The 25,890-nt window shown below is 38.6% G+C and overlaps 1 protein-coding gene across 2 annotated transcripts in view; it reads left to right on the plus strand.

Moving 5' to 3' along the window:
• The first annotated feature begins 19,261 nt into the window (after positions 1 to 19,261).
• Positions 19,262 to 25,890, plus strand: part of LOC114563792 (radixin) — a 42,599-nt gene continuing 35,970 nt past the window's right edge. Inside the window, exon 1 of one of the 2 annotated variants that reach the window (XM_028590664.1) lies at positions 19,262 to 19,533. The gene's annotated coding sequence lies outside the window, so the exon portion shown is untranslated. Of the gene's footprint in view, positions 19,534 to 19,570; positions 19,813 to 25,890 lie in introns of those variants that run through there. The other variant, XM_028590665.1, reaches the window with a different exon arrangement.

The following is a 25,890-nucleotide window of genomic DNA, read 5'->3' on the forward strand; positions in this document are numbered from 1 at the left end:
TGTGTGTGTGTGTGTGTGTGTGTGTGTGTTGAATGCTTACTAGTGTGTGCAAGCATGTTTCTGTATGTTTGTCTGTCAGCAACATCTGGTAAGGTTACCATAGCAGGATTTTATCTACAGGAGTGCTCCAGGTACATTTTTCTGTCAGAAATAGATACTAAACTGCCAGGTTGGTCGTAATGCCTGATGTAACTCATTTTTGGACAGGCTAAAAAGAACAGAGAGACAGTCGTTCATTGCCCTGTTCAGTCAATGTTTAGTTTACACCACAAAAAACATTTGTCTCTCTTATTACCCCTAATTAACAACTAAAGCCTTTGATGTGACATAGATGTGTTTCTGTGTGCGTGTGCACACACACACACACGCTCACACACACACACACACACTATCTTTGTGGGGACCCGTCATGGACATAATGCATTCCCTAGCCCCTCACCCTAACCATAACCTAATTCTATCCCTAATCCTACAACCAAGTCTTAACCCTCAAACACGCCTTTAAACTTGTGGGGTCCAGCATTTTGGTGTCGGGACCCCACAAGTATACTGGACTCTCAGTTTTTGGACCCCACGAATCTAGTTAAACAAGCCCACACACACACACACACACACACACACAGAACACATGTTGTCAAAGCACAAGGTTGAGAAAGAGTTTGCATATATACGATATATCTATACAACAGCAAACTACATTATTTATTTCTTATTTAATATCTCCAGATCACTGCAGTGTAGAGACTTTCTTTGCTTAGAAGCAGAGAGATGTGCTGTTTTTACGAGGTCTTCTGTGTGATTGTAGGCCTTCCAGGAGCTTTGTAATCCAGCCTTAAACTACAGTGTGCTACACGTTAAATCCATAATTATGAATCCACAAATTAAGTTACATAATGTTCGCTATCTCTGCATCTCTTTAAGCGACCGTCGTTTTGATTGCTAAGCATGGAAGCTAACATTTGGGTCATTATAAAGAGAGCGTTCGTGTGACCATAGGCCTTCCAGAAGCTTTGTAATCCAGCCTGGAACTGCAGTGTCTTTTCAGAGACTTGGCACAATAATTCCTGAACAATAACTCCACAACTGAATGGTTAATTATTCATCTTTCCATATTAAAAAGGTATCGTGTTATTCTTGACTCCCAGAATGCAAATAATGTTGTGGAATGTATCTGAAAGCACTTACACAAGCATACAAGTAGTGTACAACAATACCAGTAATAGTAATAGTAACAATATCAGTGTGATGAGAAAGACAAACCTCACCCCAAAGCCCAAAAGTAAAGAAAAGAAAAGAACGTCTTTCTGACCAGTGTTTCTAACTGATCATGGTGAAATAAGACAAACAAGATCATCAACAAGGGGAGATATTAGCCAGACTGCTTTTCGGGAAAGGCAAAAAAAGGTGACACAGAATGAACATATCTTTTAATTGACTTAATGGACTTTATTATATTTGAACAATAGTTACCACATCATCAGATGACGTCTTCAGCAGCTACCACAGTAAAAGAAACAATTTACAGTTTTCATTTGCTCAATTAATCCCTCAAAAGGATTTGATTTACAAATACCCTCAAATCTGATTACAGTAATATAATCATTGTAGGTGGCCCTAAGAGGCTTTGGCCCAATTTGATTCATATCTGACCAAATGAACAATAATAGAAGAAAAACTAAGCCGTGTCTTATCACTGATTAGTGATGGAGTATAATCTACCATGCTGACCCACTTTCTGCTTTTCTATTGGCTTACAGCCCAGCAGTTGTCAGGGGATACAGAGTTCACCAGCTGTCATTCACAAGCCTGTCATTCGAATATTTCACAAGATTATCATAATGCTTCTACTTTGCATGTGTGTGTTTGTCGGCATTTCCAACTTGTTTATACCTGGGACTTTCATACAGGAACAATTATTTTGTCTCTGGTTCCTCTAGTTGAAAATGCAAGGAATGTTTCTGAGTTCCTCGAAAGGTTCTTGGCCATTTGAGAAAATTCATAATAAACATGATGCTCACAAGCTGACACTAAGTCATCTAATACTGGGCCTCAATATTTGTGTCATAGCTGAGTCACATCAGTCGTAAAGGTTTTATGAACACTTTGCTGTGTGTTGATGTTTATTTGAGCTGCCCTACCTTACCAGTTAGTCTAATTTTGGGGATGCAGGAATGTAGGGTTGCAGTGTTTCCTCTATGTTGACTAAGACCAAAACAAACCAATGTGGCTACTTAATATACAAGTGAATGACGCAATCTTTATGTTAGCGTCTTCATTCTTAATGATGATGCTGGTTGTATTCTGGCCCTCATGACCCCTGACCTAGGACTATAAATTAAGTACATTTGCACATTATATGGTATTAGGCCTAGGCACAATTTGTTAGGAATACCAATTGTACCATAAAATAGGATGAGAAATAGTATTGTTTTATTACAATTCTATACAACAATTTTGAATAGGGTAATTTTTTAGGAAAAAAATCCTAAAGGAAACACTGAGTTGTGTCATAAGTGAAATATCATTTGAAACACATGAATGACGAATGAAACTAAGGGAATCAAAATCAGTCAGTGATTTCAGCATGTGTTGGAAAGAGAAAGAAATTCTTTGTTGGACAGGCTTGGCATCAAAACTACCTAAGTCCTCCCTGAATGTGATGACAAAAAAGTACATTTGGAATCACAGAACAGGATGGATAGTAGCGAGAGGGACGTTTAAATTACGCCAGCCATTTTTCCTCCATTCAACTTTATTTAGCCAAATCTGCATCACAAAAAGTATTGTTGGTGACTGACCGATCCAATTTAAAACTGCTTGTATCAAAAGGTCTTCCAGTATCCATTATTATATCATTGTCTTGCCAAAATATTAAAGCTTTAGTGCGCAACTATTTGATAATATTGAACGTTTGTTACATTCAAGTCATTGCCAAATGAGTTGATACAAAGCTAATTAAGCCTATCAGCTCCACCGAACTCTCTCTGCATTTCTCAATATGGTCATGTTTACAAAATGGTGCATCCTGTGAGCGGAAAAAAACACCCTTTCCTCATGTGTATGCAACGACAGTGTTGTTGTCATTACTTATAGTTCCTTATTGGGGCGAGAGAAACAATGCACTGTAGCTTTAAAGTTCCCATATTATGAAGAAATCACTTTTTCTGGGATTTGGGGTGTTATTTTGTGTCTCTGGTGCTTCCACACGCATACAAACTTGGAAAAAAAAAACATCCATGCTGTTTTGAGTAAGATATGGGTTTCTGAATGTGTCCTGCTTTCAGTCTCGGGGTGAGCATTTCAAAATCGCTACGGCTTTTTACGTCACTAGCCAAAACAAGGTGGCTAACCGTAGCATGCTAACTCGTTCTGAATGGCAAAACACTGCTACAACACACACTAGTTCACCACAATCTACAAAACTACTTACTTGTCTCTGTTCTGCAGCTATATTGCACGCAAAGTTGGAAGTGTGCCCTTGTTTAGAAGAAGTCTCCCGGCTAATCCTGCCTTGTACTACTGAAGTTGTAGAAACAAACAGCTAGCTGATGTGATCCTTACCTAGCTACTGCACATGTGCGACTGCCAGCAAAGATGTTACAGCAGGTCTCACTCTGTAGCTAAAACAGAGACCTGAACACAGGGTGAAAAGAGGATCTGCAGCAATGTGCAGTACAAGAAAAATATGGTGTTTTTTGAAAATTAAACCATGTAAACCTATTCTGGTACAAACTCAAAATACAATTATGAACCTGAAAATGAGCATAATATGGGCACTTTAATGTAAGATTATTCTAAAAGATTATTCATTCATCTCCAGAAAAGCAACCTTTTACATCACAGGAAGTCATTAGATTCAGTGTTGCAGTAATATAAAATGTTTGCTTAATGCAGCTTTAAAGCATTCAGAGGATGTTTCACTGCAGATTTTACACACAGACTGTACTTACAGTATGACCGCACTGACACCAAACAGCAGCAGCAGGATGGGTCCCTCCAGCAATAGCCAGGCAAACATCTGGAGAGGAACAGAGGAATGTAAACCTGTGCACAAAGTTTTAAGCATTCCTGTAATGTGACTGAGATGCAGATTTCTTTCCTCATGTGTAAGCATTGAGAGCATTTAACCAAGACATCACCTGACAGGTTGTGACTGAACATGCAGGAGCCAATCAGCATCAGAGGTCATTTGCATAGATGAATCGCTGTTCCAAGGATTGCAACTCACCATGCCTTCGGCTAGAGTGTAACTCTCCCTTTTTCGTCCAGCTCCCGTGTCGCTGTGAGGGGCCAAATGAGGCCCTCTGAAGGCATCACTCCCAGTTTAACATCTGCCATGTTGGATCTGATATCACGTGCTGCAATTATATCACCTCCTGCTGCTCCCTTGTGACTTAAAATTGGATGCTGTGTTTCCAAATGAAAAAATGAGAGAAGATGACAAAAGAAAAAAATGGCTAATTCACCATTCCATGGAACAAGGTAAAAAATATAAATATTCTGAACAGTAAGTGGCACCTGGTTTCTCTGGGGAAAGAGCAGAAGAGTTGAGGAATTTTTTATTTTTTTTTAAGACAAATTGAGAATCATTTGAAACAAGCAAAGACAAAACATGAGGAGAAGATAAAACCAGATGGAAAAGAAGACAGAGTGAAAGAGCTGTCATGTTCAAAAAGCACAGTTGTCCTTGTTAAAATAGGGTGACCAGACGTCCCGGTTTGACCGGGACAGTCACGTTTTGACCGGGACAGTCCCGATTTTTAATTGCTTGTCCCGAGTCTCGACAAAAGCCTGTCGGGACACTAAAATGTCCCGGTTTACACCAGGAGCGGCGTCAGCCGATTTTGCCGTGTCTTCAGCCCCAAATGTTTTGAGTGTAGCCCCGAATGTAACTTTGTCCAGTTTATTTTTCCGAGGCGAATAGAACGGGCAGTTACGTGCGGGGTCCGACCATGCCTATCACCTAGCAACCGTCTCTCCGTGAGGAAAGCTGTGAAAGGGGTGAAGTTTTCGGAGGAATCGTAGCCAAATCAGTCTAATACATTGATGCCATCAACACAAAGTTTAGAAAACTGGTTTAAACATGATATTCTACTGGTATCCCAATTATTAAATAACTCAAATCACATTTTATCTTATGACGACTTCACCCATAAATTTAATTTCCATCCTCCAAGAAAAGAATTTGATATTGTAACCGGAGTTATACCCCATGGGATCATCACCAAATTCTTCACCTTTTTTTACCCCTGTAACAAGATTATCTCTAAATCCATCCCTACCATAGACGAAAAATGCAGCTTTTGCTTTATGAAAACAGAAACAATAGACCATTTATTCTATAGCTGTTCACATAGCTCTTCTCTGTGGAATGATATACAAGGTTTCATTAATGGACGACTTGGCTCAAACATACATTTATCTAATTTTGATATCTTGTTTTACTTTTCTGACTCCAACTCATCTGTACAATATATAGTCAACTTAATAATTTTGCTTGGAAAATTCTTTATTCATAAATCGAAATTTATGAAAAATAAACCTCTTTTCAATGTCTTTAAACTTGACTTAAAAAATTATATAGATTGTATTTCTGGATTAAAGGGTAAATCAGCATCAAAATGTATGCAATGCTTATCTGATTTAATTTTATAATTAATTTAACTGATATTTAATGTATGATACTCTGGCTATGTACCTTTTTGTTATTTTTATTCTTTTTTTTATTCTTTTTCTTTCTTATGTTTCTTATCTTTTATGAAAACATGTTCTGTAATGAAATGAGTTGTGTTCGACAAATCCAATCTATTTGTTTTGACAAATTGTAACAGAAATATTTTGCATTAAAAAAAAACAAAAAAAACTAATGATTTAGTTTGAAGTTCCCGTGACGTGACGTTTCCAGTCTACGGTTCACCTGTGGGTCTCTTAGTGTCCACTCTCTCTGTAAAATGCAGCGCAGCTTCAGGTTCATGGACGCGCTCAGCTGTGGCCATGCTGCGGCAGATGTAAGATAAGATAAGATAAGCCTTTATTGTCTCCCTTAGGAGAAATTTGTCTTGGGCACTCGAGAGAACAAGATGGCGACACATCACGCATAACACACAATAAACATACAATTAACCAACTTACAACATAGTCATACATTTCCTCATGCTTCAATAAACAACAAATAACACACAAACAACCCCCCCCAACAACACAGCCTCCCCCTTGAATTGCACAAATGTTTAAATAATTATTGCACATTTCCCGTTAACTCATGCTGTTGTGAATAACTTCTATATTGCACAATGCCCCATTGCATAATACCATGTCAAATATAACAGCATATTTTGCACCAGTACCCTATCATTGCACATCCTATAACCTCAATGTTCAGTACCACAGTCTTATATAGTAATAGTAGTCATACATAAATCACTGCAGCCAACAGACACAGACGCACACACACACAAACACAGACACACACACTCTATCTGTTATTATTCATTAATTTGATTGCAAGCGGCACAAATGAGAATTTGTACCTGTTAAGCTTGCAGTTTGGTAACCTGTACCTTCTGCCTGAAGGCATCAGCTCAAACTCACTATACAGGACATGATTTGGGTCGTTGATGACTTTGAGACCCTGTTTCCTCACCGCCTCCTCAAAAAGCTCCTGAAGAGGAGTTGGTGGCATTTGGTGGCAGATGTGTTGCGTTTGTGCTCCGTGTATTTCTTTAGTTTCGGGTTTCCACCTCCAATGTAGAGCAGCGTACAGCCACTTCCATAGCTAAACAATTTGTCTCATTCAGAGACCAGAGACCCAAACGGGGCTCTGTGTCTGTCAGAAGGTCTGAGATCTACCGTATCAGCAGAGCAATCACGTAATGCACAGCAGACTATGGTGCAGGTATAGATTATTTTCTGAAATATAGCTTGTGATTTTATTCTTGTAATAGCCTATTATCACTTTATTTTTCTCAAAATATCACGACTCCTCCAAATCACAGAGAACACTACTGTGTTTATATACTTTGAATGTGCACAAAGTTTTGGACAAGAGCAGTAAATCTTGCTCAAACATCTGAAATATTACAGTCCAGGGGTTTATTAATAAATTAAAATGAATGAATGTATCATTGAGGTGAATAATTGTCATATGCCCATTAAGGAGGTTACTTAACCAACAAAAGACGCAAAACAGGAGGTAAGAGTAAATGATGCCTATAGGCTACATGTGTGCTGACTCAGATATAATTAGAAAAGTCCATCCAAAGGAGAATATAGTTGAAAGCAATACAGAATGCCTGACAGCCTTACTGCAATATATTCCATTATGTTTTTATATTTGGATTGTAATCTGTTTCTCTTTAAATAAAGATATTTGCAGCATACATTGATTCAGAAAAAGGTAGAAATAGGTGCATAAAAATTTACCAAAATGCAGGAAATTAAGTGTTTAATGCTCAAAATTTTCAATAAATCATTTTAATCACTTTGCTGTTATTGGAATAACTAACACTTCAAAAAATGTTTTTTAGAAAAAATCTCAACATAAATCTCACACTAAACTGAAAAAGGCTGTTACTGCAATTTTGTTAATTTCACAAGAAAAAACACTTATTATTAGACGAGGAGCCTAGGATCAAAATAATGAAGTTACTGTCTGTGTCTGTGTCTGAACAGGGCTGGCACATGTTCACGTTAAAAAGCGTGTGTGTGCACAAACACACTACGGTCACGCGCAAAGTGTCCCGGTTTTAGCTCCAGGAAATCTGGTCACCCTATGTTAAAAGCATCAAAGCGTAGCAAAATGTAGTTTTTGGCTGACAGGTTTCCAAGCTTGAATTTAATTTAAATATATTCAAGCAGATGGGGGCACAATATGAGCCAGAGAGCAGGCGTGTGCATGCATGTGCACAGACCAGAGAATCACACACTTCGCAGCAAGCCTAGATTTAAGGTCTGCAGGGTCAATTCAGTTGCCAAGACAAATTTAGAAATGACATTTAACAAACTCTTTTGTCAAAAGTGTGGCCAATGAAGCAATGGTGGGGGTTGCCTAGAAAGCAATAAAAGGTCATCGATAGAAAAGCATTAGCCTAAGCACACTGCATGGGGTCTGTTTATTTCTGACCATTTTTGATTCTACTTTCTGCTCAGGTCTGCTAGAGCAGCCCGAGGAATAAACTCGAGCCAGAAAACAACAGACATTTGTCATTGTTGTGTATATTGTTTTTTTTGGCAACAACAGTGCTTCTGTATGTAACTTATTTCAAGGTGGTGAATTTGTTTCTTAATTTGCTTTTTTCAAGCATTTTGTACCACATAAAATGCCAACAGCTGCTCTTGTAGTGAGGCACAGAATGATGTCTTGTAGGCTCAAACTGGTGCGAAACATATAATTTTATATTGTATATATATATATATATATATATATATATATATATATATATATATAATAGCTGCTAACTTGCTAACTCAACACAATCGATACCATCACTAATAAAACTCACACTGTAAAGAACACAATGCACAATTAATAGAAGTAAATATGGAAATATGTATGGTGTATTTCTTTCAAAACAAACCAAAAAAGGTTGGCATTTTAATTGGGCATGTGAGCCTGCAGTTTCTTGTCTTGTATTCCACAGTGTTTACATCTTCATACTGTGAGCATGAGTATCCCTGTGCACATTAACTAACAGAACATTTTTAGTATAAAAAAATACTGACCTCATCAAAATAGAATCACAAGGAACTAAAAATAGAGCTAAAACACAAAATTATACTAGGCAACCTCCAAACATACATAAATGGATTTGTGTCATTATCTTTTACAATTAGAGTTAGACTAGTACTAAAGCTGCTTTGTTTTGAAGTGACATCAGGTCATAGATCTATCTTAACAAATTTAAACTATTCAGTGTTTGTTTGTGAAACAGCCTTTTGACCATCATGAGTCTCTAAAACTAATAACTGGCCGTTTATGTTCTTGCCGTTTAATGGAACTTGAGATCAATCTTATCATAAACGATAGTAATGATAGCCAACATTACAAAAATATTAAACACAAGTTCTATTAAACTCACACCAATTTTACGCACTAAATATATGCTCTTGTGAGAATTGTTGGGTCTACAACTAAATTCTCTAAATTATAGAGTGTGGTCTAGACCTACTCTATCTATTACTCTGTAATGTGCCCTGAGACAACTTCTGTTATGATTTGACACTAGAAATAAAATTGAATTACCAAATCTTTTTTTAAACTCCTGGCTGAAAAAGCCATAGGAGTCGTGTTGCTGAATGATTTGCTGCTATTCTCACTCTCTCCCCTACTCTCTTCCTCTCCTTCTTCATTCATCCACATTCCACATTTCGTCTTCCTTCCCTCAGCTCGCCCCCCTCCTCCCTTCACCTCTCTGTGTCTCTATGGCCTGTGCTCTTTGATGTTGTGATGCCACCATATAAAGCCATGGAGACACAGAGGGTCACGTGCCACATGTCACTGAGTGATTGGGCTGCATGTGAAAGTGCCCCTCTGAGTTAAACTGTGACAATAATCCTACAACACCTAATATGGGAAAGCAATGCAATTTAAATTTGAGATATATCTGGGCTTGAGTGTTACAATATATTTTATTCATTTATTTATTTATTGTAATTCGGGTGAACTCTATTTAATTAATTTTGCTACTGAGGAACACACATTTTCATCAGGTCACTTTGATTTCTGTCCCCAGTTTTACATCATAATAAGGGTCATTATACTAATAACAATGCCAAGAATGACAATTACAATTCTCATCACCATTAGGGTCATAATTTGATATATTCACCACTTTCCCTGTCAGCAGCACATTGTTCCACCTGAATAATATTTCATTTGGCACGGAGAAGCACTGAAGGCCGGTTTCCCTGTTATCCCTCTACACTGCTGAAAACATCACGTCACCTTGCAGGCAAAGCCAAACTCTGTGTTAGGTCTGTGTTGGTCCGGTTGCCAGAGCTCGACACCCAAACAAAACTCACATAACTGACATTTACAAGTTTTGAACTGTGTCCAGATGATATATGGAGCAGTGGATATCTGATGAGAGTTAAACTTGCATCTCTAAAAATATCTTGCTGAGGGAAATTAAGAAATGCATACGAATGAGTATCCTTCACCCTGCTGGACAGGTTAGATTGGCACTACTTTAAATGGCAAAACTTTCTTCAATATATAAATGACCTTCAGTGATGAACTACAGGCTTAGCCCCCTCTCCCTACTCCCTACACAATATAAGAGCTCTCTGGTTCACATTCTAGCTCAGCCTCCTCCATTTGTAATTTTTTGTATTTATTTTCTTTTCTTTATTTTTTTATTTATATATATATATATTTTTCTTTTTTTTCTCTCTTTTGTTTTTATATCTTTTTATTTTTATTTTTTTTTTATTTGTTGTTGTTGTTATAGTGGTCTTTTTCTGGTGTCTATATGGGCAGATATTGTGTATGCATGCACTGATGCTTGAGGTGGCCTATGTTTGTTTAGTTGTGTGAGGAATATTTTAAACATTTATTTTCTTGTCCTGTGGTCTGTCATCAGCATTAAGGTCTACAAGAACCAACAACTAATACATAATATAGGCCAGAACTGGAGTTATGAGGTTGTAAGGTGATGTATATAAGGAATAACTTTGCCAAAGTGGGCTGTCTCTGGCTAATCAAAAGCAGAGCATTCACTTACAGTGTATTTAAGGCTATTTTACAAGCACCAATGGTGAGAGTAAGACAAAGAATTGTAAGGCAAAAGTGAGTGATCCTACCTATTTGCAGTTAAAGGATAACGTGGGGTGATTCTATATTTTTCCTCTTGTCAACAAAGCCCATGAAAATAAAAAGCTTTCAGACTTCCATGCCCTGTCTGTGGCTCTCAGCCCCAAACCAATTTGTTTCTGAAGACATACATCTGTAGTAGTTCACAAATATATTGTTGAATAAAAAACGACAAAAAAAGGTATTAGTAATTTCCTTAAACAGGTGGGCATTGACTGTAATATTTAACAAATTGTCCGTTAGTTAAGGATTATTTTCAGCCGTGGATTAATTTACATTCCGTGCTAGTGAGTATTTTTAATAATATGGGATTGAGAGATAATAAACCACAGTGTGTGTTTGTGTGTGTTTGTGTGTGTGTGTGTGTGTGTGTGTGTGTTAATGGTAATGAAGGAATATGTTAGTCAGTGCAACAATTTGGCTCATTGAAAGTTGTTTTGAACAGTTTTTGGATGACAATGGCACAGAGGAAAAATATATATTGGACTTTAGACTTTAGATACTCAGGCAATATCGTTAGCAGGATACATTCATTGGTTTTTGTCTTTTCATGGTAAATTATTTTATTTCTCCAACACTTCAGCTCCTGCCAACAAAAAGTGATACGTTTGCTGGTAATTTTGAAAAACATAACGAGGGGTTACAGCTACCACAGCTGAACAGACAAAGACAAAAGTGCCACCAACAGAAATAGAAAACTGCAGACACTGCAACTACAGGCTAATGTCACAGTACCACAGCGTACTGTTTGACTGCAGGTGATCTGTGGAAAGTTAAAAAAAGGAGACAAACTAAAGAAAACATGTAGATCTTGTGGATTCGAACTTTACAGTGTGAAGCACTTTTTGAATCCAAATGTGTCATCAGGTTCCTGCAGCAGAGCAAAATGAAAACAGACAGTTGCATGTCTGAAAGGACAATACATAATCCAAGTTATTGGTTGACAAAGTAATCCATAGTTTGACATGTAGCTCAAGTAAGTTAGTTATCGAATAGAGAAAAATGAAAATATAAATGTGTAAATTAACAGCGGATATTATAAGAACAAAGTTTGAAAAATATTTATTCAATGGGGGAAGGTTTGCGAAGGTCTTCTACGGTTAGAACAAGCTGTAGGCTACTATAAATCATCCAGTGTCTTAGTTTGCTGTACTCTTTACCTGCTGTACAAATACTAAAATGTTCAAAGTTCAGTCAGAGAACATTCAGTCACACCAACATATAGCGTCAAACCACCTCCATGTGCAAACACATTAGGCTGTACTGTACAGAAAAGTAACCCATGCTGAGGACATGATGGAGACTGTGTGCTGTGTTGACTCTCCTATCAAACAAGACAAACCTCTGTTTGATTAAAACTTCAAGGAATCAATAGATGAAAAAAGCCACGTGCAAAGATCAAGACTGAACTGTTCAGCACTGTTTGTTTAATGTTTTATTGTTTTAGATGACAAAGGGATCCAGAGGTGGGGTATATAACACCAGGTGGTAATCTGCTGCCCTCATGTGGCAGCAAAGGAAACCTTTAGTCAGATTTTAAACCAGTGTTTCCCTCCAACATGTCTTTTGCTGGGGTGGACTGAGAATCCCATAGGCCTAAAAGGTGAACCTTTTACAGCTCAACTGTGCACATAATGCTGCAAAGTAATTTGCTGTACCCCACACGCCTTAATACTTGTGTGCATTTTGAAGCATACATAATTATCCAGGGCATTTTGTTGTTCTCCTTGTCCTGGAAAAGAAGAAATAATTAATGGAACTTGAAAAAGTAGCCGAAATACACTTTTTGACCATAAGAGGCAACAGTTCCACCTGCAAGCAACAGAAAAAAATGTGAATGTGGTAGGCTACTAAGTAATTTAAAAATTAGAAATGTATTTAATTCTAGATTAAAACATGACATGAAACATCGTTGCTATGGTTGCTATAGTGGCTGATAGAATAGTTTTAAAATGTTCTTTTTTAAATCAAGAGGCTGCTGTGTGGGATTTTTGTACAGTCTATAATATTAAAAAATATTGCATCCCGCATATCTCATATTTTGTATATATGTACAAACTATGAGATATGCGGGATGCAATATTTTTTTCCCCACTATGGCCACGCCAAGACCCGCCCTTCAATGCTACTATTGGCCAGGCGTCCATGCTTACGCAAAGCCCATAGTGGGATTCGTAATTTTGCACGCGGGATTGCCATATCAAAGAATTTCTAATAAGGAAAGAAATTCCACTCTTTCGTTACTTGTGGCTTCTGAACTGCTTGCTGAACATGAAAGCAGCAGGACAATGGGGTAAAATCGGACAACATGGCCAACGTTAACATTACCCACACTGACAGCGCGTACAAATGCAGTAATGTTACAGCAAGTTGCGGAGAACAGGTATGTGCCCAGTCAGATTATCACCCGTTGAACTGTGTGGGAAATATGTTACAAGGCATTATGTAAAATTTTGTAATTTTCTGGTTTTGTATCTGTCCAAAGGAGTTGCTCCACCACCACCACCATTTCTTCCTACCTATAAAAACCCCACTGTGCATATACATGCATTTCACTAACTATTGCCTATAAAAGGATGAGAATAGAGAAAAATGTCCATCAAGAGAGCCCAGTCTGACATCTACAAATCGCTTGTTTTGTTTGACCAGCAGTCCAGAAAACAAAATATATTAAATTAACAACAACTATGAGATATTATTTAAAATAATATAAAACAGAAATATCAACCGATTCTTACATTTCATAAGCTAGAGCCATGACCTAAATTGTTGTCAATGAATTTTCTGTTGATCGACTATTCGATTAATAAACTAATCATTTCAGCACTAATACATCAAATAACTATAAATTGTAAACCTGTTCTATAATACAGTACCAAATATGTGCTTATCAGTAAAAGGTGATCTACTATAATCAAACACAATTTTCTCCTTTTAAACACATGCTAGTTTTAGGCACTGATATGAACAATTGTGCTGTCTCTATTTAAGTAATTGGGGTTGGTGAATCATATTCATATCCTACTTAACAGCCCTGTATTTCCTTTTGTTCCCTGATGGGAACCGTTATGCTTTCTTAATACTTTGTTAATCAAATGTGCTTTGAAGAAATTTCTAATTTCACTGGGAGTTGACTAGGGTTTGAGCAGCGTTGCTCTTTTTTTAATAATGTTTCTGAACACAGGGGGAGGGGAAGGTGAATGAGGGCCTGCAGGTCTTGCCCTGATATTTCCTCCAGGAAGCTAAAGACCTGCAGACCGGCAACAATAATCATCACATGGGAAGATTAGCCTGAACCACTGTTTAAAGGTCAATGTGAAGTAACCTTTTCTTTGGGCTTACTAATGAAACAGGACATTTCAAAGATTTTATTTCATACACATAGGCTACATTCACTACAACCGCAGTCATGAGCAGATCTGTTTTGGCAACTTTAGATGATCGTGTGCTCCAGGTTTTGAAAGGCGGATGTGCCACATTGATTCATAAAGGAGTCTGAGAATTCATTTTAGAAGTTAATTAAAAATAGACTTACTCCAAAAGGAACAAATGTTGCTTGTAATGCAGTAAAGCGAAGCCCAATATAGTATGTGTGCTGCAGTGGCAAGTTTTTTTTGCACGTAAAAAATATTAAAATGTACAAGTAGTGGTAGTAGTAGCAGTGTAGCAGTGAAAATGATTAGTTGAATAATATATCGAAAAAAATATATATTTTCTTCAATTAAGTAATTTTTTGTGCAAAAACATTTAATTCTAGCTTCAAACATGTATTTTTTTTAGGATTCACTGCTTTCCTTTTTAATTATTTAAATTAATTGGTAATTATCTTAAGGTTTTAGGTCTATTGGTTGGACAAAATGAGCATTGAGAAGATGTCACTTTGGGCTCTGGGTAATTGTGATATTTAAATTTTTACAAACACTTATCAGAGACAGGGTTGCTCTGGAGGCAGGAATAATCTTATGCTTTAAAATACAATCCTATTCATATTTCCAAAAAAAGATTGAATCAAATCTGCATGTTTATGCATATTCTACCAACATAGCTAGAGCTGTAAAGCCTTAAGATAGAAAGCTCTTATACCCAGAGGTCTACTCAAGAACAGCAGAACAGGTGTTTGAATTGGATTCATCTGTTTGAGGGATGGTGTGTAGCCCGTCCTTGAACCACACTCTGCACACCATTGCAGTTATGGAAACATAGAGGAGGAAGAAATAAGGAATTTAGTTTCTAAAGAAAATGTTCACACTACAACTAAATGGTCTTTGGCTCAGTGGAGGTTCTTTCCTCTTCTGTACTCCTAAATGATTTTAAGGAATACATACCTAGAGTCATTCCATCTTTTCTTTTGTGTGTATGGTGTTACAGTTATTGACAAAATAAAGATTATCGACAGGTTTAAAAGTGTATGATAAATGCTCCGTTGTGAACTAGAAACCAGTCTCTCCTTTTCATCTCCAGATGCAGAGAAATTATCACAACTGATCCAAAAAATCCTGTTTTAAGAGCAATGTTTTTTACTGCAGTGCCTCTGTATCTCATGTTACCCTGAAGACCAACAGACGGCTGTCGTGTCCATTAGTGGCCACAAGGTGTGAGTGTTGCACAACAAAAAATGTTGAAACAACCCACACCAATGAGACATTAATATTTCACAGGTTTTTATCTAAATCTAATATCAGGCACAATAAAGTCATTTAATCAAGCCAACGGTAATTATATAAAATATTTGTATAGCACTTTTCATACGTACAATTCAGGACGCTTTGTAATAACTTGCACACAACAAAAAAAAAAAACCTCAAACAGTTTATTAAGGTTGCAAAAAAAAAATAGATTAAAAATGTGAGTCTTCAATTGTTCCTGAAACTAATTTTGTTGCATGTCAGATATTCCACCATTTTAGTTCATAGTAACATAAATACACTTTAAGGTTGCATTATCTGGGTTTCAGAATCATTAGTTAAAGGCTTCAATGATTTAAAGACTTCAGTTTACCTGTGTTACTGGAAGAGAATTACGCTTCAAGCTGTGTCATTGGAGTGCACCCGTGAGATTACTGTAATCCCATTGAATGTACTACATTACTTCCTGCGGTCTGAAAACATACTGGTGAGTGAAAGTTAAGAGGACATGGCCTTAAAAGAGGTGAGAAAGAGAAGAGGAACCAAATGTGTCTGGGAACATGAATCATTTGAAAGTGTATAAGGCATAGACGACAATTTAACAAGGATCTGAATATCCCAAAATAAGCATTGCCTTTGTCATTGGCCATGTCCCCTCTGCCACAACACACTAACATTGTGAGTGTTTTAACCTGCTGCAGGATGTGGCATGTTTTACAAGAACAGTGTAGGAATTACGGAGAAGTAAACCAAAAGAAAGACATTAACAAGTGAGTGCAATTATTTCATAATTTGGGTCTATCTATTTAACATGTTCACCATGCAGCATTTTTTATTCTCCTCACAGTGTTCATTGAAGTCAGTGATATTAAAATGGGCCAGAGATCCAAACTGATGAATCAGCCTCCCAAGAGATCTGTCATTATAATCTGGCCTCTATTTTCAACTGACTTCTTTCTCTTTCTCCTTATGTAAAGCGGCTGGCATCCAATGTAGCAGTGCAGTACCACATACTTTATTTGAATTCTGTAGCCTGTATTCAGAGCTAACATTTGACAAACACTCCAGACAATCTCTCTGGTCTCGAAATACTAACAAATGTCCTATATAGTGCGAGGATCGTCCCAAATATTGTTTGAGCAAATGAGACATGGATGAACGATTAATTCACTAATTCTTGTTCACTTTTTAAGTAAATACAATCAGCGCTGAGTGAGAAAAACGTTGACGTCTGTGTGCTTATGTCACTTATATAAATATGAAAGGACATGAGGTGGGTGACGAGAAGGAGGTCTAGAGATTATTTAGAATTTCCTTTATGTTTATAGAGAATCAATATCGAGTGTAGAGCCTGAATTGTATATTAAAGGGCAAATAACATTAGCAAATGAATGGCTTATTTCTAGGGCTGGGTATCGTTCAAAACTTTTCGTTACCAATACCAATACTGTGACTATGATACCGGTTCCGCAATGATACTTTTTTCAATACCAATTTTATAAAATCAATTTTAACAAAAAGAAATTACAACATTACGGCACAAATCTTTTAAATTTATTTTTCAGCTCCTACTACGCGGGCCCTGCCTCTTTATGCGTAACGTAGGGTTTTTCCTGCGTTTCTCCACAACGTGTAACGTTAGACCGCCAATTACGAGCATTATAAGATCTTGGTAGAAGCATGCTGCATGCTTATTGGCTCACTGACGATGAGATTTGCTACTTAGGTATTGAAATTTGGTACTGAATGACAAGGCATTTTTTGATACTCGATACTAAGGAGGCAATTAGGTTGAGCCTAAAAAGTATTGAATTCGGTACCCAGCCCTACTTATTGCAGATTGTATATATTGACAATGGTGTATTAAAATAACTCTTCATAGCCACATTTGAGGGATCCTTGCTAAAAGATAGTGCAACTATAAAAATGTTAATAAATAGGCTAATACTCCATGTATGTAGTAGGGGGAAAAGGATATTGGCTAATTGTTATCCGAGTGTCATTACTCTTAAACAGTGACATCAGCATTGGCTCCAACACAACATCAGTCAGGCTCTTAATTGAGTGTACACAGCAGCTTACAGATCACTGTTGGTAGTGTCCTGGTGTGTTTTTCTCATTAAGACTTCAGGTCGAGGCAAGCTGCATGCCGGTGACTCACAGCTCAAAGATGACACATCTCTCCTCCTCACTACCACATGGGCTATGATTCCCAACACAGCTATTTTCATAAAGCCTTTATTTACAGGCAGTGATGAATGGAGAGCTTTTTCAGAAGATGGGCAGTGTGGGTAATAGTTGATTAATTGAGCAATCCATTTTAATAGTGGTGAATACATTTATTATGACTGTAAAATGTCACAGGAATTGCGATTCCTGTGCAGATCTGGAGTAAATTCTCTGACATGTACCACTAAAATACTAAACATTCATGGATGGTATGGCTTTGACATACTGTGTCTTCATGCTTTGTTGTTGTTGTTCCATTAGGACATGGGGAGGCAGTGTCCTGCTTTGCCTCTGACACCAAACGAAAAAGTATTACTCCAAATATTTTTATAAAAATGAAAAACATAAAAGTAACTATGAGACTACACTCTTGGATTAGGTTTGTGTAGTGTTTACACCATCCGCTATGATACAAAGACACAAAGCTAGCTTTTAGACACAAAGCTAGCTATTTTGTAGAAAGTGGGATCTATTTTTCTTTTTGTTTCCGCATGCTCTAACACTGAAGCTGATTTCTGATTGTCGATTAATTTTGATTGGTTTTGTGACTGATCAGTAAATGGATGTAATTTGTGTACAGGCAGACATATCTTCTGTGAAGATGAGAGGAAAACTTGGAGGGTGGCGAGGGTCCATGGCCATCATTCTCTTGTGTACCTCTACTTCCCAGCAACATGAGGTATTGTTGGCTTAAAACTCCTATGACATGGTGCTCTTTGGATGCTTTTATATAGGCCTTAGTTGTCCCCTAATACTGTATCTGAAGTCTCTTTCCCAAAATTCAGCCTTGGTGCAGAATTACAGCCACTAGAGCCAGTCCCACAATGAGCTTTCCTTAGGATGTGTCATTTCTGTGTCTGTAGCTATTGAGGAGGAGAGAGGGAGGGGGGGCAAGGTGGAGGGTGGGGGTGTGGCCTTGACCAACTGCCACTTTGCTCATTTGAAAGCCATGATGGGTGGGCCAAATTCTCTGGGCGGGCAAAGCAGAGAAAGGGGAGGTAACCTTGCTCCTTATGACCTCATAAGGAGAAGATTCCAGATCGGCCCATCTGAGCTTTCATTTTCTCAAAGGCAGAGCAGGATACCCAGGGCTCGGTTTACACCTATCACCATTTCTAGCCACTGGTGGATCATAGGCAGGCTGAGGGAACTCATATTAATGTTAAAAAAAACCTCATGAAGTGAAATGTTCATGCCATGGGACCTTTAACTTACACAAGTAACCACAGGGATATGTGTTACTTTATTGAGAGGTTTCACCGTCAAAATAACACTTTTTGTATTGAGATAAGTTTACAACTATCAGGGAATCCATATTTAGGAAAGTCTAGCTTTGTGTCTAAAGGCAGTGCAGTGCAGTGAATCTATTTACACTTCATGCACTGTTCCATCCTTATAAGCCGCTTCCTTGCACATGTAAGGCTGTATGTAAGTGTATTAAGCTATTAGCAGTTAACTATCCGAAATAAAGTGTGACCTAACACATTGAACAGAAGGACCAGTGCGGTGTAAACGTCTCCTTTTTGGGTGTGATAAAGTTTGGGACCCCGCAGCAGGCTGCTCTGCAGAGTTTTAGTCACGGGGTGAGGGAGGGGGGTGAATCTGCAGGACACAGCTCACTACGCCTCGGTACGGTAAGTTCGTCAGCCATATTGACTGTCTGTACCTCTTCTCCGGTCGTGGACGCCTGGCGTAGGAGTCTGAAGCCCGTATCACAGTACAGTGTCTGTAGGCTATACGCACCTTGTCCGGTAAACATCGCCGAGGACGGAAAGTGAAACGCTCTATTTTTACTCGCTGTGGATATATAAAGTACTGCTGCCAGCTGGAGGGGGTGACAGTCGGACACATCCTCAGCGCAGCCAGGAGGTGAGTTTGCTCGCCTTCATCTCTGCCTGTCTTCTTTAAGCCGTTCAAGCGAGGGGAGATTTATTTTCTTCTCCGGGCTGGAGAGCCCGGTAGAGGTGTTTTGACGCAGGCCCGTTAACGAGCCTTCTAACTTATTTGACAACACATACATTATCTGACGGGCTAAACACGGCGTGGTGCGACGTGTGGGTCACATTTGTTTTTGCTCCTAAGCGGCGTCTTGCACATTTTAGGACGGGACGAGGACGCGTGAGTGAAGTGGTGTCACTTTGCGCTGAGGTACGTACTGTGTGTCAGTTAAATGTTATGCAACAGAACAGAGCTTACATTAGTAGTCGGGGTAATTAGACGCCTGTTATCTCCCCACCCAGAATAACCAGTTCGCAGACCACCGCTCATATTCGGTATCTGCATCCAGATTGAAACGAACTGTTTACATTTCTGCAGCCATTTGCCCCAGAGCGCTTGGCTAATCATTTCATCATTGACACCTATAGGCGAGCATTATTATGCTCAGCTTTTTTTGTTGACATTCAGCGGTTTACTGTTGGCGTTTTCATGTTGGAGGGCTCTGCAGCTCTTTTATAAAGCTCGGAGCGGAAAGAATGTTTCATGCGCCGTTTGCAACTTTTGCAGCGGGTCCTGCTGCTGCTGACGACGCGCCTTTCTCTCTTCAATGTAGCCGCTAAAAAGCAGCTGCTAAAACATACAGTATCTAGCATGTTGTCACATTTTAAAGCTGTTTTGGCCCTTGCTGTAAATAGTCATGGTCACGTTTCGTCGTGGTCTTAAATAGCTTACTTGTGGTCCATTCAAATACCGCTATTTCTTTTTTTTTTGCGTCTGCCTCCAAAGCAGTTACTGTTACTTAGAGACAAACAACAACCAACTAGCGTCCATCATGTGAATAACTACAGTCTGACACTTGTTACTATGATAAAACAAGCACATTTACATCAAATAGATTGGTGCTGGTTTGTAAATGATATGGAAACTCGGTTCCCCACATAACTACGTTATATTGTGTGAGTTTACACAATAACGCCCTGGAAACCACGCCGAATTAAACCGCTTGGAACACGGACTAGTTTAGCTTTCGCACGTAAACAGCAGTCCTGAATACAGTCACATTAGCGCGCCCACACATGATGCTAGCGGTCCATCTGGCGCAAGTAGATGCTCCCGTCAGAGTCAGGGAAGTTATAAGAGACTCTGATTGGCCTCATTACAGCAGGGAAAGTGAGTTTATTGGATATTACCCCTGTCGCTCAAATCCTCCTGTTGCTCTTGGCTCCGCCTCCCCCGGGGACCAAATTACAACTCATCTGAGAGAGAGGCTCTCTGCATCATGACATGAGATAGGCTACCTTTGACGGCTGGTTTTAGATTTCTCTCTGCAGTGCGTTTTTTTTTTGTAACCTATTGAATAATCTCATGGCTCAAGATCAGGGTTAGAGAATGTAGTTTTATTCTGCAGGCGCGCACATTCACCTGAACTACTAGAGCATAGAGTTTGTTAGTCTTCTGTTGTTTTGTGTTGTTATGCAACCTCAGTGCAGGTTTAAATTCAGTTACTAGAAAGCCCCAGAGTGATTTCTAAAATGATCCACATCCATTTATAAGAAAACGATTAGCTGTTTATTTGTAATACCTGAAAAGTGTGCAGAAAACTAAAGTTTCAGGTGTGTCCCAGTACATGAACCATTTTTTGTGTTTTGCACTGCTCATCATCATGTATGAACTTTCCATTTTGAAAGAATGTAGGTAGGTTGTGATATCGGGTGATGTAGGTAGAGTGTATAGGAAAACAGACACTCCAAAGCATGGCTGTTATGATTTGACAATATAAATATAAATTGAATTGAATTGCAAAAAGTAGCCTTGACCTTGGACCCACCGTTTGCAGGGGGACATTCAAATGTACAGTTTAAGTAATAATTTAAACACTCAATTTAGTTATCATTTCCAAATTAGTGGTAAAGATAATTGCATTAAAGTGGTATTGAAAACCAGATTCCTCCTGCGCTTTTGTTTGATGGAAACTATTATAACCAATAGAAATCGTTTTAAGTCAACTTGGAAGATTGTCAACTCGGTAGTGATGATGTCATTATCTCATATTTCTATTAATTTTAACAGCTGTTAAAACTTTTCAAATTTTTTGTCACCATTTGTTTAGCGAAGTGAATATTTATTCCAGTAAATATTGATCAAATGAATATTGTTGACCACACTGCCCTGTTGTTGTTGGACTCATCAAAAGATTACTAAACGAGAGAGCATCATTTTTTCACAAAGGTTTGGATGTCCATATTTACTCTCGAGATGACTGTCAGTTTAGATTTAGGTGAACTTGGATCCATGCGTTTTGTTTTTAGCTGCTTTAACTGCTGCAGCTGACAGTCAAGATCCAGACAGATTCTCTATATGTTCCTCCATATCCACCTTGTTCTCTTTCTTTTCTTCTCGTTCCTCTTTTTGTCGAGAAATATTCTATGCCAAAGCAGCAGCATTTAAAGTGTCGGCATTATTTTGCTGTGTTCATGTTTGTGGGTTCACAGGTCACACCCTGGGCAGGCCATTTGTTTGACAAACACTGCTCCTTACACTCCACGAGGAATCAGTTGGCTCTTCTGTTGTACAAGTAAAACCTTGTTGTCAAGCAAAGCAGTTGGTGCCGTTTCCTGCTGTTATAACAGCTGTTGTGTTTGTGTTGTCCCTGGCACTAACAGCAGGACATTTTGTAGCCTCTGCAAACACGCACGTAATGATAGACATAACAGAAAAATGAAATATTCTTCCATTAAAGAAGACACAACTTTAACATGGAAAAAACTTAATTGTTGTCTATTTTTCTTATCCTTAGAATATCTTTGCGCAGACATTTGGGACCCCACGAGGATGGAACAAACTCACAAGAACACACAACCACAAGCACGTCAAACAAAACAGTGGTTAAGCAGCCACTATGCTTTCACTTGCTTAGTGGGAGTCCTTTAATATATAGGCCGCTCTGAGATCATAGAGGCAATTAAATCAATGAAGGTTAAATATTTGATCCAAGTTAAGAAGCAAATTATTTATTTGTGCGAAGATTTAAGACGACTGGCAGAGAAAGAAGTTGCCAGAGTCTAAATTCCAGCAGAAGAGAAATGTAGGAGAAACAGTAAAACATCAGCCGCAATCTGGCTTGTGCATCAAGAAAGAAAGATAGATAGATAGATAGATAGATAGATAGATAGATAGATAGATAGATAGATAGATAGACTTTTATTGATCCCAAAAATGGGAAATTACAGTGGTACAGCAGCAAAATATCAGACACACTGCACACATACAGAATATACATGTAATAATAGGATACAATATACATGAAATAATAAATAGCATAAAATACAAGAACAAATATTTGAAATACATACAAGTTAGGAATAAAAATGTACAACTACTTAAATAGTATTAATAAAGATGTAAATAAACCTGTTATGCAAGTTGCACTTAGTGCAGCTGTGATGTATATGAGTCTTATCTAACACTCAGTGATGAAGTGTTAAAAAGCGTTATTGCCCGTGGCAGGAATGATTTCTTGTAGCGGTCAGTGCAACATCGAAGCTGTCGGAGCCTCTTAGAGAAGGTGCTCCTCTGTTGGACCAGTGTGGGGCGGAGAGGGTGGTCGGGGTTATCCATGATGTGTGACCTCCTCTCCACCACAGCTTCAAATGTGTCCTGTTAGCAGCCAATAACGGAGCCAACCTTCCTGATCAGTTTGTTCAGTTATGATTTAGAACCAGCTCCAAATGTAGAAGACACGGGGATTTGTTAAAGCTCCTATGACATGGTGCTCTTTGGATGCTTTTATATAGACCTTAGTGGTCCCCTAATACTGTATCTGAAGGCTCTTTTATATAGACCTTAGTGGTCCCCTAATACTGTATCTGAAGTCTCTTTTATATAGGCCTTAGTGGTCCCCTAATACTGTATCTGAAGTCTCTTTTATATAGACCTTAGTGGTCCCCTAATACTGTATCTGAAGTCTCTTTTATATAGACCTTAGTGGTCCCCTAATACTGTATCTGAAGTCTCTTTTATATAGACCTTAGTGGTCCCCTAATACTGTATCTGAAGGCTCTTTCCCAAAATGTCAGCCTTTGTTCAGAATTACAGCCACTAGAGCCAGTCCCACAATGAGCTTTCCCTTAGTATGTGCCATTTCTGTGTCTGTAGCTATTAAGGATGAGAGAGGGGGGGGGCAAGGTGGAGGGTGGGGGTGTGGCCTTGACCAACTGCCACTTTGATCGTTTGAAAGCCATGATGTCTCTCTCTCATTGGTGGGCCAAATTCTCTGGGCGGGCAAAGCAGAGAAAGGGGAGGTAACCTTGCTCCTTATGACCTCATAAGGAGAAGATTCCAGATCGGCCCATCTGAGCTTTCATTTTCTCAAAGGCAGAGCAGGATACCCAGGGCTCGGTTTACACCTATCACCATTTCTACCCACTGGGGGACCATAGACAGGCTGGGGGAACTCATAGTAATGTTAAAAAACCTCATAAAGTGAAATGTTCATGCCATGGGACCATTCACTTACACAAGTAACTACAGGGATATGTGTTACTTTATTGAGAGGTTTCACCGTCAAAATAATGCCATGGGACCTTTAAGAAACACATTTGATTTTGCTAATCACTGATCAAAACAAACTTAATTTAATTTAATTCTGTCTAACCTGATGAAGTTTCTTGGGGCAGGGTGTAAGAATGCATTATTGTTGGTGTCCTTGTGGTCATGATACCCAAGAGTAGGGGTGTACGATTCTCCAAATCCTCGATTCGATTACATTTTCGATTCTAAGGTCACGGTTCGGTTCGATTCGATTCTCGATTTTTACATTTATTTTTCTTAAAGCACAGGTTTCTATGCCATGTACCACACTACATTGTCAAATTTAAAACATTTATTAACAACATAATGTAACAATAAGTTATATCTATAACCTGCCATCTAGTTTCTCTTTTGTAACTGCAGTCTTCTTCACAGAAGATGACATTCAAGTTCACAACAAAACAAACAAAAAACAATAAAACAGCCTTGTCCATATTCTTCTCTGAACAATTAAGTGTCTTAACAAACTATTTCCGAACAGTTGAACATATATACCACACAGATTAACTGCCATGTTAGTTGTGCTGCCAGTGGAAGAATATTGTACATAGCAGAGCTTGCAAACTGTGGCTTTTTTCTCGACAATGCGAACGTTGTCAACATAACTCACTAGAAATCCAAAATACTTCCACACCAGCGACTTCGGTGAAAGAGGAGGGGGATCAAGTTCTGCCGATGGGTCTCCTGCATCTGCAGTTGTCATGCTATCTTTTGACTGGCTGTAGCTAAATTAGAGGACGTTGACTGACTCGCAGCACTTCAGTACTAGTGTTGACGAACTGAGCGAAGAGCCGGGAGAAAGAACCGACTCACTCCTGTTGTTTTTTTTACCTCATTCGTGCCGGCATCGCTTCGCTCAAGCTGAGTGCGATCGGTGTGTGCTCTGTTGTGTGTAGCTGGTCTTCTTCTGCTGCTGTGTGTGTAGTAATCTAGTTCATTAGTGCCTCCATTGGAGTGGTGGTAGAATCAATCAGGAAATGGGCTACCTCGAGCAGGCTACACGTGTGTTTTTTCTGTTTTTTTTTTCCGACTTGGCAAGCCGAGCAGACTTGACATGGGGGCGTGGCAGCATCGACGATTCTATTTTTTAAATTCGAAATAATGATTTAATTTCGGTCGATTTCGATGTCAAATCGAAATCGTGACAGCCTTACCCAAGAGTCAGCTAATGTTAGCATGTTCAACTCCAGTAAACACAAATATAAACTGCCAGCATTCAACATGTACATGGCAAGATAGAGAATATTTATATTGTTCTTTATTTTATATTTTAACCAGAGTTACAAAATTATTTTTGTGACAAACACTGCTTTTGATAGCCCAAAAAATAAGGTGGTTTTCGACATAATTTGATTGATTTTCTTGCTCATACAATTTTGCCATAAATCAGTCAGAATTCAATCTGAATAGTATTCCTTTAACTCAACCCAACTCCACTTGCAGAGTTGTTAAAAGGGAAAGGAATGTAGAGGAGGAGGAGCAGGAATCTGTAAAGCAGGCATACAGGACACTATAAACGTGTGTGTAAAATTGTGTTGAGATTGATTTGGGCAAAACAAGAGAGAGAGATGAAAGAGTGTAATGTGCACAGAGAGCAGAGTTTGTTTCTGCATGAATGGTGACCTGGAAGCTGGATCCGCCTGGGAGCGACCCTCTGGTTTTACTGAATGAAGGGACACACACACACACACACACACA

The sequence above is a fragment of the Perca flavescens genome, chromosome 11, assembly GCF_004354835.1.
Source record: "Perca flavescens isolate YP-PL-M2 chromosome 11, PFLA_1.0, whole genome shotgun sequence".
NCBI classification, from domain to species: Eukaryota; Metazoa; Chordata; class Actinopteri; order Perciformes; family Percidae; genus Perca; species Perca flavescens.